The following is a 23,838-nucleotide window of genomic DNA, read 5'->3' on the forward strand; positions in this document are numbered from 1 at the left end:
TCCGGTATAGAGAGGATCCGGTTTAGAGGGTTTCCACTGTATATATGTAGTAAACTTTGCTCTCTTGTGTTATTCTTAATTTTCTGAATTGTGAACTTAAATATGTGGCAAACCCCGAAAGTAACAAGATTTCCGCGAATGGAGACAGAAGCCCCACTAAACAGGGCCTTGACACCCATCACTCAATCCTTTGATGACATACCGAATGGAAACAAATTTAAAACTAAATGTCAAAGTGACCTTGACTTCTGAACTGGTGACCCCAATTTCATTAGGTCATCTAGTGTCGAAGGCTAATGCACATGTGGAGTATCAAGCCAATCGGTAAATTTGTTGACGAGTTATTGATCGAAAACGATTTTGACACTTATTGTGACAGTGACCTCGACCTTTGACCTAGTGACCCTTATTTCAATAGGGTTCATCTACTGTCTAAGGCCAATGCACATTTAAAATATCAATCAAATCGGTTAATTCGTTGACGATTTATTGATCGGAAACGATTTTCACATTTATTGTGACAGTGACCTCGACCTTTGACCTAGTGACCCAGATTTCAACAGGGGTCATCTACTGTACAAGGCAAATGAACATGCAAAGAATCAAGCCAAACTGTCAATTCGTTGACAAGTTTCTTATTTGAAAACGATTTTCACACTTATTATAGCAATGACCTTGAACTTTGATCTACTGACCCCAATTTCTGAAAGGGTCATCTACTTTCCAACGCCAATGCACATGTGAAGTATCGTGCCAAGCGGTCATTTTGTTGACGAGTTATTGATCGGAAGCGAACTGGTCTACCGACCAACAGACCGACAGACCGACCGACAACCACAAAACAGTATACCCCCTCTTCTTCGAAGGCGCAATAATAATGGGTGCATCAGTAAGAAACAAGAGCTGTAACCATAGAATGACATATGTCTCCTATAAACGCTTTGATAGAATTTATGAGCATTTTTCGAAACCTAAACGCAGATTTTGAAACCTAAACGCGGACCCTAAGGTCAAGGTCACAGGGGTCACAATTTTTGTGCGTATGTAAAGGCCTTGTCCATATACACATGCATACCGAATATGAAGGTTATATCTCAAGGGACATAAAAATTCTGAGCATTTTTCGAAACCTAAACGCAGATTCCGAAACCTAAACGCGGACCCTAAGTTCAGGGTCAATGTCACAGGGGTGAAAATTTTTGTGCGAATGGAAAGGTCTTGTCCATATGCACATGCATACCAAATATGAAGGCTATATCGCAAGGGACAAGTTATGAGCATTTCTCGAAACCTAAATGCAAAGTGTGACGGACAAACGGACGGACAGTGCGATCACTATATGCCCTCCTTCGGGGGCATAAATATGAAAACGAGATGAAAGTAAAACGCATGATTTAAAAATAATGTCAATATTTTTTAACAATAGCTGTCTCCAAATTGTATCTGATATTAACAATGACGTTGGAGCTAAGCAACAACTAATATAACGTCCAATAAATTGATGCACAGAAAAATAATCAGTTGCAACCAAGCAGTGTTGTAGTATGAAAACGCTGTCCCGGTACTGCCTTTGGTGTTTCTTGTTACGAGAACGCTTTTATATTGTGATAAATCAAATGTTTCAAAGCATGAATACGTTCCGTAACTGGTTTCCGTGATATTCCATATTGTCAATTCCGTGCCTTGTTCGCTTTTCACAATACTGAATCTACTTTTAAGAGATTCTTTATACAAATAACACTCATCCGAACATCTCCCTATCATAACAGTCTCCTTACTTGTGGTTAACTTTAATTCATGATGGAGGATTGCTATACATGTGATATGAACATCAATGCCATCGCTGATGTGTTGCGTCTTCAGATACATCTCCAGTGATGATGCTCCTGAAACATATTTGGTACAAAATGAATGTGGTACTGATTGATTTTCTGCAAAATTGAGAATGGGAAACATACTAAACATATAGATCGTCAAAATCGAAAGTGTTGATAACAGTTCGTAGCTTAACAAATTGACTCGATATCATATGCCAGTACAGATTAAGTACGTGCATAATGAAACGCGCATAACTGTGATAATATCAAATGGACTTTACGTTTTATGTTGTTTTGGCAAAATTTGACGTAAATAGTGTTCATGAAAGTTTATTTTGACTTTCATATGTGGAAATTAAGGTGTAGTCATTTGAAGTTATCATACGCACACAGACAATACAAAACTATTACACGATATTAAATAAACGGAACACAATGACCATGCCGATTGAGTCAAGTTCCAACATAGTCAAAATGCCATAGATGTAAACTGTATCAATAAATAAAATGAACATAAGTTTAATGTTGTTTTAGCAAAAATATGACTTAAAAAGTGTGCACAAACTTTTTTTAAATTCAAGATCGTGGAGTTAAAATGAAGCTGAAATAACATATTTACACAAAATGAGGTTAAAAAAGCACGTTAAACAGTGTTAGCAATAGACCCAATTTTGAAATGTTATCATATAAGAATACATGAAATATGGAATTTCTGTGGCTTCTAAAATGTTCACAAGATTTGTGTTAAAAAGATACTTAAGGTCATAATAGGAAACCTGCTTTGTAATATCCGGAGTGTTATAAAGTCATGAAAAGCAGCACTCTCCCTAAATTCATAGTCATTTAATTTCGCATGGCGAAACCATTTCGTAAATAAGATCGAGTTACAAATAACATATGATAAAAAGATTGAGTAATATAAAAGGTATTTTGAAAGTTCAGTCACTACATGTTGTTTGCAAGGTAACACGTATGTCTCTGATGTGACACAACTGTAGCCTTAATGATTTGATAGATCCGATCTGAAGAAAACTTGTTAACTATTTACATACAGATTTATAATACATTTGTGAACACATATATTGAGCTTTTGTGGGGATGTATGGTTGTTTGTCTCCCATATTCATTCAACTACATTGTTTAGCAAAAGACTATCAAGGCTAGGTACACACAAATATATGTACGTCCATACCAATAACTTGAATGATCGATAAATGATTTCATACACAAATCAATACGCATTGTTTTTCTTTACAATGGCACTTTCATGATGTGACAATATATAACTTTTGGAATCACACAAATGTGATACTCTTTGTAAGTATTGACATACAACACTCGGTCACAATTTAATTTGTGCATGCAATCAAGCCAAAACATTAGCTAACGTGTCAATTTCTTCCAACATACAAATAATAGCTCAGGAAGTAATTCATTGAAACGTATTTTAACCATACTTACGCATACGTATAATCGCACATAATTGGAAGAAAATCATGTGTTCACTATATATTAAGTTTAGCAAAATTGCATCATCGCCATATGAATATGTGAAATTAGAACAAGCATGAAAATGCGTTATAAACTATGGGACTGATAGTTAATGTATACAATACTTTATCACATATTCAACAAGTTACTATCCTGTGTTAAATGTAACGATTCGCAACAAGCAACGTCCGCTTGAGCCACCATGCTCACATTCGACTGGTTGACACAAAATTGCCAACGTTGAATTAAAATCAAGACGAGAAATAACAATACACTTCAATTAGCTGGGATACACCCATAATTAGAAGGTACAATATGCTCTGGCTATCTGATCGTTTGGTCTTTGGTGTTCAATTATCTCTTTATTATGATTATCTGTATTGATTCAACTTTGACACCGCTCCAAAGCATATACCTGTTCAGCATTATGCAGGAATACAGACTTCGACGGGTTTTACCGTTAAAGTCCATCATGAACTCCATATCAGTAGGGTAAAACTAGGTGTTTCAGCGCCATCTTGTTTGACGGTTCGGCGGTTTATGCCTGTTCCGGTCTTCTGATTGGTTGTAATGGAGTGAGATCGGCCTTCTGATTGGTTGATAGGTTAGGCGGCCATCTTGGCGGTTTACAACCGTCGGTTTTTGGCATATGATGAGTAAGAATGTTGGCGGTTTTACGCCATCTTGATGGCTTCACTTCCGTCGGTTTGATATATGAAAAGTAAGCATTTTAGCGGGCGGTTCGATTAATTGCCACTTTATTGACGGTTGCCGTCGATTTGATATATGATTACCATTTAAGCGGTTCGATTTATTGCCGCTATATTGACGATTTCCGTCGGTTTAACTTTTAATGAGCGAGCATTTTTGCGGTTTGAATGATTGCCGCTATATTATCGACTTCCGTCGGTTTAATATGGGATGGATCCGCCATATTGATGCGTAATAATAAGATCGTTTAGGTACAAGTATTCATGAACATGTTTAATAGTGTCGTTGGATTAGGTGGTTTATCTTTTCATACGTCATTTTCATTTTTGTGTACATCGATTTAACGAAGCATTTTCGAGCCAGTCCGCTAGTATAAATAAGCACGCGTCCTTTACTCAATAAATTTCATGAGTTGCTTTGTTGATTGAACAAGTAATGATATAATAGTGATTGTGAAAAGGAGTTTAAACATGAAAGCATTTTCCTTTTTTACTTCAAAATAAATATTAACCCCTGCGCTGAAATAGCATTCAAATGTACCTGACGTGGTTTACATACTTAAGCGTTACAATAATTGGGTGTAATTTGTAGTTAATTTAGTTAAGAGACTTTTAAATCTGTTAGTCAGCGTTTGAGGTATAATTACACTAATCCCTTTTAACCGAGCGCATTTTTGTAAATTCGAGTACAAAAGAGAAGTAAAGCGGGGATTAATTTGAGTATATTATCTAAAAGCGATCCCTTGAAACGAACGAGACCAGTTTGTCTAACACACATTTGTAGCCACGCGTAGAGGTTATCAAGATAGCAATTGTCAACTATTGTCTGGGTTCCCACAGACATATCCAAAGTTTTATTTTGCGGATATACTGAAAGAAGTTGATGAAAATGCTATAATACGTTCTTGGGAAGAAAAGATGGCCATTTCGAATATTACCCCCAGAGATGGTTTTCCTTCACAAACGAGTTATAGAGAGCAAAGACTTTCTAGCCATTATGAAAACGGATCAATTGAGAGCCAAGATAAAAAATGGTGCTTACAATAACACGGATAGAAGACAGATTGTTTCGCTGTAACTGATATAAAAACACAATAATTCAACGTTATTATTCAGTCATGGATTGATCGTCTAGTAGAAATGGAGTGTTCTGATAATATTGATGGGAATGTAACTTTTGTGTATGATGTAAACAATGTAAATATCCAGAACGAATTTTTACAAAAAACAAAAAACGTGAAGTGTAGAACTGCCATGATGAAAAGGATAGCTTTACTTACACTCGTTGCTACTGGTATTATTCCCGGGTATGTTTCTTCTAGGCCATGATGTCGTTCAATGCACTCCACCGCAATGGAAACCTTCTGAAATGAAAACAACACCATTGGTTTTATTGTATCAAACGGAGCAATTTTCGTTAGAAAATAATGTGTTTTTGTCATTTTGTAAAATAAATAACTTAAGTTATATAGACATACGACATTTTGCTAACGGAAATGCTGCAATGTTTGGTGTAACCCTTCATATTTCTCAATGTAATACTTTGAAAGCTTGTTACCTTAAATTGATGATATGTTTTGTAAATGTTTGATATTTTGTAACGTTATTATGTTTATAATATTAACTTTGTACAGTTTAATTTGATATTCATAGTATAAAGGAAATATTTTTTTATCTGATTGCTAATGTAAGGGGAAAATCTCTTTTATCTGATTGCTAATGTAAGGGGAAATACTCCTCCAGTCTTGTTGAATGTAGGGGGGGGGGACAATTTAGAGAGTTATAGAGCACACGATTGGTGACAAATAAATATCAGAAAACTCATCAGTGTTTTATCACATTTAACATATAAAATTATGTACTGTACATGTTTTGTAATGAGATCACTATGTGTATACAATACATATTTTAAATGCATTGAAGTATTCAACTGTTCATTTTTAAAGTTGTTTTCGTATAGTGCACACTGTCAATGTTTATAAATAAACGAGAAATATTGATTTACCATGGATAAATACCAAAAGGAGCATATTCTTTCAGAATACTATTTTAATGCTAAGCAACCCGGCAGTTATGTAGGTGCTGTGAAATTACAACAAATATTTAAAAAGAAATACCCAGGAGCGTTTTCTTTGAATTTCATCAACAAATGGTTGAATAATCAAGATTCCTATGCGTTGCAAAAACAACCTGTTACTTTCATTTTAAACCAAGAACATCTGCTCGGGAAAGCCCTAAAGGCTATATTTGGTTTACGTTACGAATGTCAGCAGTATGATTTGAAGCCGAAATTAGTTCAGTTGTTTTATTCTTTTGTTAATCTTTTTTATGTTTTGCCTCTAAAATATTAAAAATTTAATAAATTTAAAAATATCAAACGCATTTATTTAATTATTGACTTTCGGTGAGAATATGGATGAAAGAGACGCGATCAAAACATATCATGAAGCAATAAAGATAAACATATGATAGTGTCATTTCAATAAACATAATTGGTAATTAGCGGGTTAGTCCTTAAAACTTGTGACCAAAAATAAGCCATGTTGTTGATGGTTAGTAAATTTCAATTCAGAATTAATCTACATCGTTGACTTATATCTAGCCATCGAGAAGCTATAAAGTGAATCAATTTATGTGATATTCTATTTCAATGGATTACATTTTATAATTGCAATCGGGTAAACTATTATATAAATGTGTGTGTTTTGAGATTAATTCTGGGTTAAATGATCAGCATGTATTTTTCCATTTAAATTCCAAATGCTTGGTAAACTACATTTGGACTCAAATCGTACATCAAATCATTTCTGTCTTCAGTTGTCAAAACACCTATATACTGTTTGATTCCAATAATGTCGCTTCAATGGAATTACCATTTTTATTCATTTGCTTCTTAATATTAAATCACCTAAACTTATTTTATTAGTAGCACAGCCCAATTAATATTTTTATTAAGTACTGCCCCTGGAATTTGTTCACGTCATTATGTCATTATGGATTTTTGTGACCTCATACGACCGACCGACTTTCCCAGTTGTAATCTACATGCATAGGTCATTGGGTTTATAACGTTCCATTTTATTTATATTTTCTCTCTGATAGGCGTTTCTTGTTTGATTTAATTATTTTTATTTTTTTAGCAGTCACATAAACAACCAAGCTATGTAATATGGAATTTTTACACCCATTATTGCTGCTTCTTCCTGTATTCGCGCGATGATTTTCTGAGATATTAACTCCATGATTCTATATTCTCAAATCTTTTCTATAAAGAAGGAATGTAGTTGACAATTGTTAATAGTTTTATTTGATCGTTCGTCAAAAAGTTGTAATTCTGTTACTCTTGTATCTTCAATGCAATTAAGTAATTAAATAGTAATAAAATTGAATGCGTTTTAATTCCCTTTTATTATTGTTTAATTTGAGTTACAATGCTATGACGTTAAATTTTATTTACACTTAAATGTATTATGAATTTTGCTGGGCCAAGTGTGAGATTGAGCACTCTATAACCAGGTTTAAACCCCCAATGCTTTGCATTGACCGTTCCAAGGCGGTGACCCCAGCTTTATTCATATTTTGTGTTAATGTTGGTTTGTATTGTGCTGTTTTGTACTGTTTGGGCAATCGGTCACTTGCCTTAAATAAAGGACCAACTAATTGTTTTTAATGAAAATTCAATACTGCTCCAGCAGCTGGAGTTTCACTTCTTTATATTGTAATGTACAAAATATGTACAAGACAAAAGTGTATTTGAAAATACCTTAATGAAAAGTGTTAAAGCAAAAAGTTTTAGTTAAAATTTTCAACATTGTTTCATATAACTAATTAAAGCAAAATAATTGCATGAAAAAAAATTACTTATGAAAATAATTTAAAGAATTTGAAAGAAATAATTTTTAAGGTTAATGTTTTAGGAGAAAGTTTTGGAAACTAAGTTTAAGAAATTTATTTACGAATATTTTTTTTTTAGAAAAGCAGTGTTTTAGGGAAAAAAATGAAAATAAGTTAAAGAACTTTTTTAAGAATTAAGTTTTATGAAAATGTTATTGAAAAATCTTCGTATTAGCAAAACATTTAGGAATTGATAAACACACCGACTCGATTAAATAGCAAATGGAACAAACACGTGTGAGATAAATATTTGATCAACAATAATCTCATGAAGATGAAACTATTTTAGAACATTGGAAAATGTTAAAAGAAAACAGTTTTAATTAAAATCTTCAAAAGTTAAACATAACTCATTAATACAAAATGGTTTTATGAAAATAATTTTACATATGATCATAATTTTATGAATTTGAAAAGTTATACACATGTTTTTTTAAATATAAGAAACTGTTTTTGAAAATAAACAAATATGTAGACCTTTAACAAAATGTATCTGAAGTTATTACAATGTGGGTGGTTTTATTTTTTAATTAGTATGTTACATTCAATACACACATTATGATGGATACACTCATTAAATTTGAATGCCCTGCAACTTGCATTATTGCCGGATCAAGTGGTAGCGGAAAGCCAACATTTCTTTTGAATGTGTTTAAAAATGCGCAATTCATGTTTACGGAGTTTCAAAAAAAAGATCATTTATTGCTATTCAACTGATTAACACTTATTAGATAATATGAAAAAAGCAAATAGAAACAATTGAATTTCATTAGGGTTTACCAAGCAAAGAAGACATGGATGTTTAGTCAATGGAATCTGACTTCAAACTATTTTAAGTCATTGGTGATTTAGCTCAAAAAGCATCTGAAAGTGTAGATATAGTCAACTTATTCACCTACAGTCACCATAGAAATGTTTCTGAACACATGAACGCATTTTTATATTGTAATGTATATCATGGTGGGAATGTATATATCAAAACAATAAACTCATATCCACTATTCTTATTTTGGCTTTTTAAAATAATTTTTCAAAGAATTGTCTGTGAACATCGCTTGCTGAAACTGTCGAATAATTACATTACATCTTTTAAAGGTTAAACCTCTTTATAACTGTTTGAATGTTTATCTCCCTTACAGCCTTAAAATTTAATCGGATATCACAGCTTTAAATTATTAACAATAACTATGAATATGAACGTAAATATCTGAATAAAAATAGGTTTTAACCATTCAACAAAAATCATTTCCCTCATGCGTTATTATATACTGCACCAATTTTGTTTTAATCTAGTATGTACATGCATTTTTCTTATTGCCTATAAGCAGACCATTCATCGCATATTTAATAAATTCAAAACATTATTCATAAGTTAATACAAACATATAAATCGACTTTAAAATTGTAATGGGACCTGTAAACAATTAAAACTTGGGCCATCGCTTTGGAAAGATAAATACCAAGCATTTGGAATTTAAATGGAAAAATACATGCTGATCATTTAACCCAGAATATCTCAAAAACACAAACATTTATATAATAGTTAACCCGATTGCCATTAAAAAATGTAATCCGTTGAAATAGAATATCACATAAATTGATTCACTTTATAGCTTCTCGATGGCTAGATATAAGCCAAAGATGTAGATTAATTCTGAATTGAAATTTACTAAACATCAACAACATGGCTTTTTTTGTCGCAAAAATTTTAAGAACTTACCCGCTAATTACCAATTATGTTTATTGAAATGACACTATCATCTGTTTATCTTTATTGCTTCATGATATGTTTGATCGCGTCTCTTTCATCCATATTTTCACCGAAAGTCAAAGATTGAATAAATGCGTTTGATATTTTTCAGTTTATTAAATCTCTTATATTTTATTCTTAGAGGCATAACATAAAAAAGACTTAACAAAAGAATAAAACAACTGAACGAACTAATTTCGGCTTCAAATCATACTGCTGACATTCGTAAAGTAAACCAAATATAGCCTTTAGGGCTTTCCAGAGAAGATGTTCTTGGTTTAAAATGAAAGTAACAGGCTGTTTTTGCAACGCATAGGAATCTTGATTATTCAACCATTTGTTGATGAAATTCAAAGAAAACGCTCCTGAGTATTTTTTTTCAATATTTGTTGTAATTTCACAGCACCTACATAACTACCGGGTTGCTTAGCATTAAAATAGTATTCTGAAAGAATACGCTCCTTTTGTAATGTATCCATGGTAAATCAATATTTCTCGTTTATTTATAAACATTGACAGTGTGCACTATACGAAAACAACTTTAAAAATGAACAATTGAATACTTCAATGCATTTAAAATATTTATTGTATACACATAGTGATCTCATTACATAACATGTACAGAACATAATTTTCTATGTTAAATGTGATAAAACACTGATGAGTTTTCTGATATTTATTTGTCAACAAACGTGTGCTCTTCAACACTCTAAATTGCCCCCCCCCCTACATTCAACAAGACTGGAGGAGTATTTCCCCTTACATTAGCAATCAGATAAAAGAGTATTTCCCCTTACATTAGCAATCAGATAAAAGAGTTATTTCCTTTATACTATGAATATCAAATTAAACTGTACAAAGTTAATATTATAAACATAATAACATTATCAAATATCAAACATTTACAACACATGTCATCAAATTAAGGTAACAAGCTTTTCAAAGTATTACATTGAGAAATATGAAGGGTTTCACCAAAACTTGTAGCATTTCCTTTAGCAAAATGTCGTATGTCTAAATATGTTTGGTTGCTTATTTTACAAAATGACAACAACACACTATTTTCTAACGAAAATTGCTCCGTTTGATACAATAAAACAAATGGTGTTGTTTTCATTTCAGAAGGTCTATTGCTGTGGAGTGCATTGAACGACATCATGGCCTAGAAGAAACATACCCGGGAAAAATACCAGTAGCAACGAGTGTAAGTAAAGCTATCCTTTTCATCATGGCAGTTCTACACTTCACGTTTTTTGCTTTTTGTAAAAGTTCGTTCTGGATATTAACATTGTTAACATCATACACAAAAGGTAAATTCCCATCAATATTATCAGAACACTCCATTTCTACTAGAAGATCAATCCATGACTGAATAATAACGTTGAATTATTGTGTTTTTATATCAGTTACAGCGAAACAATCTGTCTTCTATCTGTGTAATTGTAAGCACCATTTTTTTATCTTGGCTTTCAATTGATCCGTTTTCATAATGGCTAGAAAGTCTTTGCTCTCTATAACTCGTTTGTGAAGGAAACCCATCTCTGGGCTTATATTCGGCATCTTTTCTTCCCAAGAACGTATTATAGCATTTTCATCAACTTCTTTCAGTATATCCTCGAAATAAAAGTGTGGATATGTCTGTGGGAACCCAGACAACAATTGCTATCTTGATAACCTCTACGCGTGGCTACAAATGTGTGTTAGACAACTGGTCTCGTCCGTTTCAATGGATCGTTTTTTCGGCGTACGCTGTATTAAGCCAGCTTTTCACCCTGACTTGACCTTTGTAAGTGTCCAATAATACTCAAATAAAATTTCCCGCGGCTAGGTACGAATGAATACACTTCATTTATTCCATTGGCTGATTTGAGTATCACACCAGAACATTGGAAACATATCCGCGTTTTTGTAACACTGTTTTACTGCATGAAACAATTTTATCTCTATTGAAAAGGCTCAATAGATAGAACAGTTTTACAATCAATTTTCGACATAAATACAGTTTGCGCGTTCACCTTTTATTTTCAGAGAATTACCAGCGCAAAAGCGTTTATACTAAAGGCTATATTGTCATATTTGGTACTTACTTGCATTGCATTTCAACCCGCGAGGTTTCGGGTCAATTCGCGGCCATTTGTGAAAGTCAGAGTTTATATACAGTTCATCACCGGAGTTCGCAGAAGGGGTTGCGATCATTGTGTTATACCGGTCTTACTGACAATAACGTAGTGACTGTAATGCATTGCATTCCAATCCGCAAGGTATCAAGGTCAGTTTGCGGTCAGTTGCAGAAATCTTTATATAAACGCCGTCTCGTAAACTTTGTGCACTTGAAGTCTGTTTTGATCAGAAAGATACTAAATAAAGATATTCGGCGATATTATTGTGGTATGTCAATCATCGATTTTTAATATGGTTTCAACATTTGCATGATAAGGACCAATTTTGATAAAATTAATTAGAAATATTTATCCATTTAGACCAGTTTATTAAGCATGAGCACAATAATTCACTATACTATAATTATGCAATTAAATAAGATTCGAGTATTGCCGGCTGACCTATATGCACTCGTTTATTTTCATGTTTCTTGTGTTTTTCTATTCTGTAATTATAGATATCTGAGTAATAATATCACATAAAGCAAAATAAGCCACGAAACATGGCGCAACACCCCGTAATTGATTTGCTTATGATGTAGCTAAGAACTGCGCAGAAAAAAGGCATCCGCTACTTTTTATCTCATAGAGATAACTTTTGATCGTTCATAAACATCGACCACAATCAACGCCGTATATCATTTTTTTAAAGATATTTCTTGTTGATAATATACTCTAATGAATCCCCGCTTCACTTCTCTTTTGTAAATTACAAAAATGCGCTCGGTTAAAAGGGGTTAGTGTAATTATACGTCAAACGCTGTCTAACAGATTTAAAAGTCTCTTGACTAAATTAACTACAAATTACACTCAATTATTGTAACGCTTAAGTATGTAAACCACGTCAGGTACATTTGAATGCTATTTCAGCGCGGGGATTAATATTTATTATATCATTACTAGTTCAATCAACAAAGCAACTCATGAAATTTATTGAGTAAAGGACGCGTGCTTATTTATACTAGCGGACTGGCTCGAAAATGCTTCGTTAAATCGATGTACACAAAAATTAAAATGACGTATGAAGAGATAAACCACCTAATCCAACGACACTATTAAACATGTTCATGAATACTTGTACCTAAACGATCTTATTATTACGCATCAATATGGCGGATCTATCCTATATTAAACCGACGGAAGTCGATAATATAGCGGCAATCATTCAAACCGCTTAAATATTTATCATATATCAAACCGCTCATTAAAAGTTAAACCGACGGAAATCGTCAATATAGCGGCAATAAATCGAACCGCTTATATATTTATCATATATCAAACCGACGGAAACCGTCAATAAAGTGGCAATTAATCGAACCGCCCGCTAAAATGCTCACTTATCATATATCAAACCGACGGAAGTGAAGCAATCAAGATGGCGTCAAACCGCCAACATTCTTACTCATCATATATGAAACCGCCAAAAACCGACGGTTGTAAACCGCCAAGATGGCCGCCAAACCTATCAACCAATCCGAAGGCCGATCTCACTCCATTACAACCAATCAGAAGGCCGGAACAGGCATAAACCGCCGAACCGTCAAACAAGATGGCGCTGAAACACCTAGTTTTACCCTACTCATATCTGGCTGCCAATCAAACTAACTACCCGTCGTTGGTATACTCTCCATGCACCACGTACCCAGATTTTATCATTGTATGTAAAATATTGCTTATAGTGGGAATTTGCCCGCTACTAGTACTGAATTTATGTTGTTAATAATTTTTCAATGCGTATAATATTTAGTGTTATACTTATATTTAATATAATATTTAATTTAATAATATGTAAATTCTTTTTGTTGTTAATATACTTTCTGGCGCTTCAGAGGTATAGTTGTAAATTTACTAGCCTACTAAGCTCTATTTTTTAACTATTCATCTTGCAAGACCTATTTTTGTCTCAGAGATTTCCCATAAGCGCAGGGAAGGTTCTAATCACTGTCATGGACTGCATGGATGCCTTTCCAAGTTCTAACAGCACCTATAATTAAAATGTTATTTCACAATCAATGATATTTGTGTTGAAAATAATATTGAATAATCTTCCCAAAAAGCGACTTTACCTATTATTAGAAGCCTTTTGCTGAACTTAAATTATACATTAATTAATAAACAATTACACAAACATGCTCGAGCGTTAGATATTAAAATAGAATATACAAACAGCACCATTTGTTAGCATATTAACATTTATTTGACAAACTGTACCGAGTTCAATAATAAAGAAAAATAATGTATATTGAGTAGGTTGAAGCATATAATTTACGCAAATCAGTGTATGTGGTCGTGGTTGTTAAAGAAATTATAATACGAATTGATAACCCGGACATGTTGTTCTTCGTCTCAAGAGAATGCATAAAATATCTTTACAGTCCGGAAACATGTTCGTCTGACTGTGTAGCGCAAATGTATTGAGTAGTGTTTTCCTGGCATATTACTGAAACACATAATTTTATAGAAAATATAAAATTTATCAACCCTCCTAAACATGTTCTTAGCTTAACAAATACTTTAACTAAACACCCAGTAAGCAAGGCCGGAAAGTTAACTGGAAGACAATATAACTGCACATGTTTAAGGGCAATTAGGTCAACACTATGATAACTGTTATCAATTATTCCAAGTTTCAATTAAATGGGTTTTGCTCCACAAACACATGTACACAAAAAATACAAAACATTTACACCAAAAAACTTATGTTTAACCTTTTCCCGATCGGGAAACCACATTATTTAAGCAAGATTTAATACGAGTCTCAAATGAAACAATTATATCAGTGCTGATATTGATTAATTGTCCAATAACTTATCGATGAATGGCGTCCCAATTCACTATACACATGGATGCCTGCTTATCAGTTCCTGCCAATATATTGATAATGATGGCTATCGTAACTTTACGTAAAACGTAGAATTGTGCTGATTCCCCGTTGAACTTATTGCAAACAAGTTCTTTTTACCCCACTTGCAATTTTGCAATTCCATGTTTAAACAATTATCAATATGCTCTAATTAATATCGAATTTACAAATCACAATAGATTATTTAATATGGCTCTTTATGGCTTATAATAGGGATAAAAAGTGACCAGTATCAAGATACTAGAGCGTCCCATTTTAAACGATATAAATTATTCTAAAAACGTTATGCGTATAATTATGATTTTGATTTTTTAATTTCTTTTTTGTATTAGTAGTATTTTCATTTAAACTTTAACTTACTATCAGCGAAATATACCTGTTCAACATATCTCCAATAATGAGCAACTAGACTAAGTTCAATCTCTCTTACCAGCTTAAGTTTAATAATTTGACTTGAGAATTTTCGAGGAAGCGGCTCCTGGTATGATCATTACGCAAATATATAGAGGATATTTGTTGGATCCAGTGGATTATCGATTTTAATTCACGAGTGATCATAGAAAATAATATTTTACATATATTTTCTATGATCACGAGTGAATTAAAATCGATAATCCACCGAATCCAACAAATTTTCTTTTTATTTAATGCATTTTTCACAGTTTATATACTGTACATTGTTAAAGAGTTAAACTTAAGAATTTTCTGGAATAATGACGTCATTTCGTCAAAAAATGACGTCATTTCACAGTAAACAATGACAATTATCGATAATTCTCACTGATAATTTTCACTGTTTGAAACAGTGAAATTATCAGTTTTAATTCACTGATATTTCTCTATAAACCACCGGAAAGCATTAAATAAAAATGATAAGTTTAACCGAGCAAGCCGAAAACTTATAAATAATATAACTTTTTACCATGAAAATTTGACATACTTACGATGAAAAAAATGAATAAATTGAATAAAAGTTGTGCGATCGTAATAGACAACTACGCGTTGTGTAGGTTCGTACCTTTATCGGGGCCGATTTCGCAGTGGTGTGAAGCACTGTAGCACCGGTATCATTGATACAAGCACTTCCGATACTTTCATTCGGATGACTTCTGGTAATGGCTGTTCCGTTTCCTGTGGACGGAGTCTTTGCGTGTGTATTCTGGCACAAACTCGTGTCGTGTTTACGTGCACAATGTATGCATCTCCATAGCGATGGACAATCCCTCAGTGAATGGCTGTTACTTAAACAATTAAAACATAGTTTCTTGTTCTTCACAATAGATACTCTCTCGGGAATGCTACTTATAGAATAACAGTCACCGTTATATTGTTGTCCGCAAAATACACATTCTGTTCGTCTCTTCTTACTCTCACGCTCACTGACCGTCATTCGCGTATTGGCATCGGTTCCCTTCTGTTGATTGCCGTTCATCCGGGCACTTAAATTGAAGGCTGCTGTCGGAAATGGTGTGTCGCGGATTTCATGACTGTCCCCAGCTTCCATTGTTTCGATCTCGCGAAAAATAGCTTGCCAACAAATCTGAAAGAGTCCAAGTTCCTGTTTTATTTTCTCGGGCGAGATTTCTGCGGGTTTCCGACGGAAGTCTTTCTAAAATAATAGGAATCAACAGATTACCGTAGGAATCATGTGCCTCACCAAGTGCCTCTAATCATCGGATGTTGGTTTCCAGACGATCGTAGAAGTAACGAAGCTCTCGGATGTTTGTGGCGGGTGACGGCAGCTGTAGTAAGTTGCACATGTAGGCAGCGGTGATCTTCTGAATCTGTCCATACCGCTGTTGTAGTCAATTTATAGCTTGCTGGTAGTTGGCGTTACTTAGCGAAAATCCCTCATTTGTTCTGGCAGCTTCGTCTTGCATAAGAGATTTCAGGTTTGAAAACTTCTGTATGTCATGTAAGTGGGGGTTGTTGTGTACGGCGGATGAAAACGAATCCCAAAACGTAGGCCAGCTCATTAATTCACCTTTGGAAGTCGGTAGTGTTAATTTTGGTAAATGATGTGGCATCTGCAGCTGTTCGTGTACTTGCTGTACCATCTCGCGCGGTTCCTGTACAGCTTGTATGTGCGGCATCGATGACTGGTTAGTGTTTCCAGCTTCATGTTCGAGGCTAGCGGGTGGGGCGTTCGAACAGTGTTTAGCGTTTGTTGAATGCTTCTTATATATGTGCAACTTTAATTTCAGAGGAAAACTGTATGCAGCTATTTCTCTGAGCTTCGTAGCAATGTTTCCGTGTTGAAGGTGTTAGTAATCTTCTCGTCAACAGACTTCAAAAATGCAAGAACGTCATTGATCATTTCAAAGCACAGCTCAAATTCATCGTATGAGTTATTTTCCTTTGCCGTTTCTAGTTGCACGAATAAATCTTCAAGCGTAGCCGCATGTCCGTCTCTTACTGCTAATAACTTCTGTAGGTTTATTTTTGTGGTCGCGGCACCAAAATGTGCGATCGTAACAGATAACTAGGTTCGTACCTTTATCTTTACTTTTGCGGATCCTACATTTAGTATTTCATAGCGTATAGAATATTCGTAGTTTTCCGCACATAACGTTCGGAGTGACGGATATGTACGAAAGAAGGCGATATTGCACGAAGTTCATTAGAGTTCTAATACCTTAAAAAATGTTTCAGAAAAAATTCTTCTTACTGTCTCCGTAGACACTCGTATATTTTCGGCCTAGACCGTCAAGTGAGGAACTTATTCTCGCATGAATATGCAAACAATAATAAAAACTATGTCGTACCAAATGCTTAGCAATTTTGCTTCAATAATATTTTTTTACACGTTTTATGACACTGTCATGTTATATAGTGGTGTTCTGTATTTACAATGTGGGTTACTGAGATCTGCGAAGAACTTCTTTGCAGGGACCTATTTGTTTGTATAGGTCCCTCTTCTTTGATTGCGCATGAATGACCGCCAAGTGGTAAATCGGACTTTTGGGAATTTATTCTTTCGTGGATGTTTTGGCAGCAAGCCAATTATGACTGCCTCAGAAATTTGTATCATTACTATGGCCTTAGGGCTTTGCCCCAGGCCAAAAAAAATATTCTGGTAACGGTCGAAGTTTATAGATTGTTCTGGTATTGAAAAACCTGGTTCAGGATGCATTCAGATATATGTAGCCGGGTTGTGTATTCATAACTCAAGTGGGTTTGTTGTACTTATTAGTTATTATAAATATGTAGATAATGATGAAAATGATGGCCTGAAATTAACAAAACCAATTATGAATAACAAATGCAAATTACAATATTACATTACATATTGCATTGAAATACACAATAATCAGGCAAATACATTAGTATTCAAATAAACAATACAATACAATGTTTTTATATGAACAATAAAAGTACACTAACCAGCGACCTGAAGACTAAGTTTTAGAATAATTAGATACTGGCAAATGGATAATGCCAATTTGAAATTACATCTATCTCTTACGAGACTTTATGAAAGAATGACACTATACTAGTGTATAAAACCAGTGAAACTCTATAGCTAAAAACATCTAACTTAAAAACATGCAGTGTTTGTAACTTCATTCACTCACAAATTAGCACCCACACTGAAACTCTCTCAGTCTTGATTGGGTTAGTATTATTAAAGGGTTAGTGTCAGAGTGAATACCCTGTTACATATAGATTTTCAAATATTATCTATTTAAACAAACAAGTAAACGTATTTAATTGATATTAACAAGGAAAACTGATAAACAAAGTCTGCAATCGTCTTCTTAACATTTTCATGCATACATCTTTGTTAAGACTGGATACCTATTGAACGCGTTGCACGCCCTCCCGGGGGTTGCCCTGTGGGCGGTTCCTAACGCAATATTTTCACTAGTGCATGTTATTTTTCAAATTTTAGTGAATTCAAATACCGTTCATTTGTTTAATTTGTTTAGTTTTTGTATATTATTATCTTTAAGCGCCACCTTGTGCGCACGAAAAGCTTGCTCCGCATTGTGAACATTTCGTCATGTAGTAGTAACAAGCCTTATACATGACGAGGCTAGTATTTCGAAGATCTGCGCCATGCCTTTAGCATACATTTTGCGTATAATTGTGTGCTTCGACTTTCAGGGCCATGGGTCTCACACGAGACATAACGCCTCCTCAAAGAGAGAAATTTCGTGACGAATACTAAACATATACTCTTGGCAACTTCGCAAGCTCGGACAACTAACTACCGCACGTACGCATCCATAAACACTTTACGAATGTGATCTATGCTATGAAAACTCTCGTAAAACTCGAAGTATGCCATACATTGAATTATGATGTCAGCCAAATGATCTTTATACATGCACCATTTTACATAAAAAAATTAAAAAGGGAAGTAAGTCTACATATATGATGTTTTAGATTTTGTCATGGCTATGTCCCTTTACATACTGGCAACGCAGACGTGTGTTTAAACATGTGTTATTGTAAGGGAAATGTACGTGTTACACGTATTGACCTAAACTAGTACATTACTCAAACATTTAATACCTCGGAGCATCAAATCGATCAATTGGATAGCCTAAATTTAATATTTACGATGTTTATGATGTCAAAAGTCGTTAATGTAACAGGATTATCAACTTAGACATGTGCCGCACTCAGAACCTTTGTCTTTAAAAATATTAATGTCAAAAGAAGTGCGACACAATAGCCAACCCATGAACATGGCTTTTAGTATGAATATATAGATTACTCACAGTACCAGATAAAATAGTCGAGTGAAAAGCCATACAGTACCAAAATGCTTTATATTTACACAGTGCCGTTACCCTGCTTCTGTGCAAACACTAGTTTCCAGGTTGGCAAGGTCACGTGCTGGTTAATATATTTCTAAGGTTTTATTACTCTATGAAGAACTTTCTTCGAATACGATTTGACACAACTTCAAAACTTATTATTTTTGCTCAACAAATAGCCACACCGACAGTTAGTCAAACAAATATAAACCAAGGTTTGAAAAAGCGCATGGCCGTTAATATTGTGTATCTCACTCTACAGCAAAAGTGTTTGATTGGTACACTCACGAAATTCAACAATGTAACAATTTGCGTAAACCGTGTCATAACTCCGTCCGGTTTTGCTGAAAATGCATAAGAACAAAATACCCAGGTGCGCAAGTTGACATGTTGATAAAATGTTTTGTTAAAGTTTCATTACACTATCAGCAAAACCTGTCTTGTTCAAAACTATATGTTTTGATTAAAAAGCCCATAGATCCTTATAGGCTCAACTCTTTTGAACAAAACTATGAAAGAGAGCAATGTCACATGCTGAATGTTTGCTAAGTTTCATCAGTCTCGTAGGACTTCTTTTCGAATGATGCACGACACAAAAATCCCCCGTAAGGACAGATGGACACAGAAATTGGAAATATGTATGATTTCCTCTGATTGAATTATATACACGCATGTTCCGTAATTTTCTATGACTAGTTTTAATGTACTCACCAGCTACAAACGCTAACAGAAGCAGTGTACATGCCATAGCCCTGCGTGAAAAGAAAACAAAACGTATATTTTACTATGGAACTATATTGTGGTGGCGACCATGCGAGTATGCGCGCAAATATCTAATTGGCAATGCAATATATGGATATTTATAAATTGGATTTAACATAAACCACATATGAATAATTAATAGACCTCAATAATCATCACTAGATCAGGCCACGGTTTATATCGGCGAGAAGATGCACAAAACACAATTTGATTCTGACTATGTCAACATGTGAAGTCACATAGGGCGTGAATGTCTGGTTAAAATTTATTAAGTCACATTCGAAATTAGTATGTAGGCGGCCTTTAATTTACCAAGACAAACTTTCGATGCAAAGCAATTGTGTTACAATTCATAAAACGTATGTATTAATTGGAAGTACGTACATTAACAATCCATTAACTTTATATTCCAGCATATTATACTGCCACGTATTACTGCCACGTATGATGATCTATATATAGAGTATCGAAGGTAGATAACATAAACCGCTTTAACGGGAGATAATTAATTTGTTTAAATACACCTGAACATGTGTGTAATAATGAGTGCTTCGTATTTATATGCGCGCGCATATTAACCAAACGATATTAATAACTGCAAATATATAACATACTGAATTACCGAAAACAATTGAGGGAATTTATGCTGACGTTAATTTATGCAGTTATTTGCAAATATTAATATCGGTTATAACCAGGATGTTACAGTTAAAAACTTGTATTTAGCATACTTAATGTGTATTCAGTTTTTATCAACATTTTCTAGTAAATCCTAAAAAAGTAAAATACGGCTCTGAATCATGCACATACTTCTAACAAGCGTTTGGCAGTAGTGTGGAAAAAAAGTACTTATTATAGAAATAAATATATTAGCATATATATCTCCAGTTTTCGGAAGCAGGAGCAAAATTAGAACTAGGTCTTTGGAATATATAAACTACCCAATGAAACAACAACTTCATGAAGAAAACATCGACCTACATTACTTATAAAATTGGGTCGACAACACTCAAAACTCATACGTGTACCTCGTTTAAATTAATGAATTAATTGTTGCCCATGATTTCTGTAATAAAACACAGTGTGCGTTCGTTCGTTAGAACTGTCTGTTACCACTCTTTTATCACCAATGAGGCTTAAACATTTATGTTCGACATGCTGTTCAGAATGGTCATTCGTCAATATTACAAGACTTCGTGGAAATTGATATTGGGTCACGTATAAGAACCCTTTCGTTCTTAATGTAATAGCTGAATCGGGAACATAACCTGAATAAAGCAGAGCATAATTGATGTACATTTAAGGATTAAAACGCATGTTTTCCATGCCCGCATAGCTTGAATGCACAATTATAATGATGCGTTTACAATTAATGTCTTATCATCCAATTATTCAGGAACGGACTAATCCTTGCGTCAAATGGTAATTTGTAAAACCATTCAATATATAAATGGGAAGATACAATTCCAAAAACATAACCAATAGAGAAGTTCGAAATCGATGAAGCTGTAATTTAAGTATTGAAACTTTAAATCGTATAAATTTGCAGTTTGTGCATTTTTCGGCGTAAGCTGTATTAAGCCAGCTTTTCACCCTGACTTGACCTTTGTAAGTGTCCAATAATATTCAAATAAAATTTCCCGCGGCTAGGTACGAATGAATACACTTCATTTATTCCATTGGCTGATTTGAGTATACCACCAGAGCATTGGAAACATATCCGCGTCATTGTAACACTGTTTTACTGCATGAAACAATTTTATCTCTAATGAAAAGGCTCAATAGATAGAACAGTTTTACAATCAATTTTCGACATAAATACAGTTTGTGCGTTCACCTTTTATTTTCAGAGAATTACCAGCGCAAAAGCGTTTATACTAAAGGCTATATTCTCATATTTAGTACTTACTTGCATTGCATTTCAACCCGCGAGGTTTCGGGTCAATTCGCGGCCAGTGTGTGAAAGTCAGAGTTTATATACAGTTCATCACCGGAGTTCGCAATCTATTCTATTTTTGTCTGATGGAGTAAATAGTTCGTTTAGTCGCTTTGTCGATATATCAATATTTTAGGCACAGCTGTTGCCTTGGTCGTGTACAGTTGGCGTAAACAAGCCGTCGTTTCAGCAGCAGAATTGTTACCTAACTTTAATGCATTGCATTCCAATCCGCAAGGTATCAAGGTCAGTTTGCGGTCAGTTGCAGAAATCTTTATATAAACGCCGTCTCGTAAACTTTGTGCACTTGAAGTCTGTTTTGATTAGAAAGATACTAAATAAAGATATTCGGCGATATTATTGTGGTATGTCAATCATCGATTTTTAATATGTTTTTAACATTTGCATGATAAGGACCAATTTTGATAAAATTAATTAGAAATATTTATCCATTTAGACCAGTTTATTAAGCATGAGCACAAAAATTCACTATACTATAATTATGCAATTAAATAACATTCGAGTATTGCCGGCTGACCTATATGCACTCGTTTATTTTCATGTTTCTTGTGTTTTTCTATTCTGTAAATATAGATATCTGAGTAATAATATCACATAAAGCAAAATAAGCCACGAAATCTGGCGCAACATCCCGTAATTGATTTGCTTGTGATGTAGCTAAAAAACTGCGCAGAAAAAAGGCATCCGCTACTTTTTATCTCATAGAGATAACTTTTGATCGTTCATAAACATCGACCACAATCAACGCCGTATATCTTTTTTAAAGATATTTCTTGTTTAATATGAACACAAATAATGTTGTAAAACGTTTTAAAGAACTACCAATGCTCCGAAGGCTATATATTATGTGTTTACGCGAAATTCACAAAATAAAATAAAGCGTTAAATAAATAATCGTCGTGTAACGTCCCTGAGAGTGTAATACTTGTTTAACTTTAAAGACATTTTTAATATTCACTCTGAAAGTCTTTCGTATAAGGATGCGTTTAAAAGTATAGCAATACATATAAGGATGTGGTATTGAAGTAGTAATCAACCAAACAATTATAAACGTTCTCTTTTATGATTAAACAAAACGATACTGTTTTGCAAACAACTTTAAAATAAAGTGTTTAATAAGCCTATTCAATACAATATCCATCTTTTACGAAAACGTAAAGTAATAGAAGGTCGCTGATCGCTAGGCGTACACCATATCCACTACGCCACGGCGACCCGTAGAATCGTACAATGAGACACTACTCACTGAGTATAAGTTTAACGTTACATACCATTACGCAAAATGTATACATAATTGCATCTTCTTGTTCGTGCTTATGTGATTGTGGTAAAAGATTCTCCAAAGAGGCATATCTATGCAGTTGCGAGCTATTATTGCTTTTACAATAGGGACATAATATTGTCATTAAATCGAATTCAAATTATATTGTATTTATTTGCAATTAACATTTTAATGCTACGAAGTTTATTTTAATTTCAACTTATGTATCATTAAAGATCATATTGTATTCATTTATTCACGTTCGTTCATTTTGATTATCCGCCTACTGAAGGTACTGAACTTCAACTATTACTGCAGTCTTGATTATGTGACTGCAATTTAGGACATGATGCCCGTCTTCAATGTATCGATTACTACATACAAGTACCGCTTGTTTGTAAAACCATT

General features: G+C 33.9%; 1 long non-coding RNA gene across 1 annotated transcript; it reads right to left on the reverse strand.

The window, feature by feature from the left end:
- Positions 1–1,314: 1,314 nt before the first annotated feature.
- LOC127870488 (uncharacterized) lies at positions 1,315–20,668 on the reverse strand. The gene is made up of 3 exons (XR_008044846.1): positions 20,597–20,668; positions 20,162–20,202; positions 1,315–1,886 (listed from the first exon to the last, which is right to left on the reverse strand). It is a non-coding gene; the product is annotated as an uncharacterized LOC127870488 (long non-coding RNA).
- Positions 20,669–23,838: the final 3,170 nt, after the last annotated feature.

The sequence above is a fragment of the Dreissena polymorpha genome, chromosome 2, assembly GCF_020536995.1.
Source record: "Dreissena polymorpha isolate Duluth1 chromosome 2, UMN_Dpol_1.0, whole genome shotgun sequence".
Classification (NCBI taxonomy): Eukaryota; Metazoa; Mollusca; class Bivalvia; order Myida; family Dreissenidae; genus Dreissena; species Dreissena polymorpha.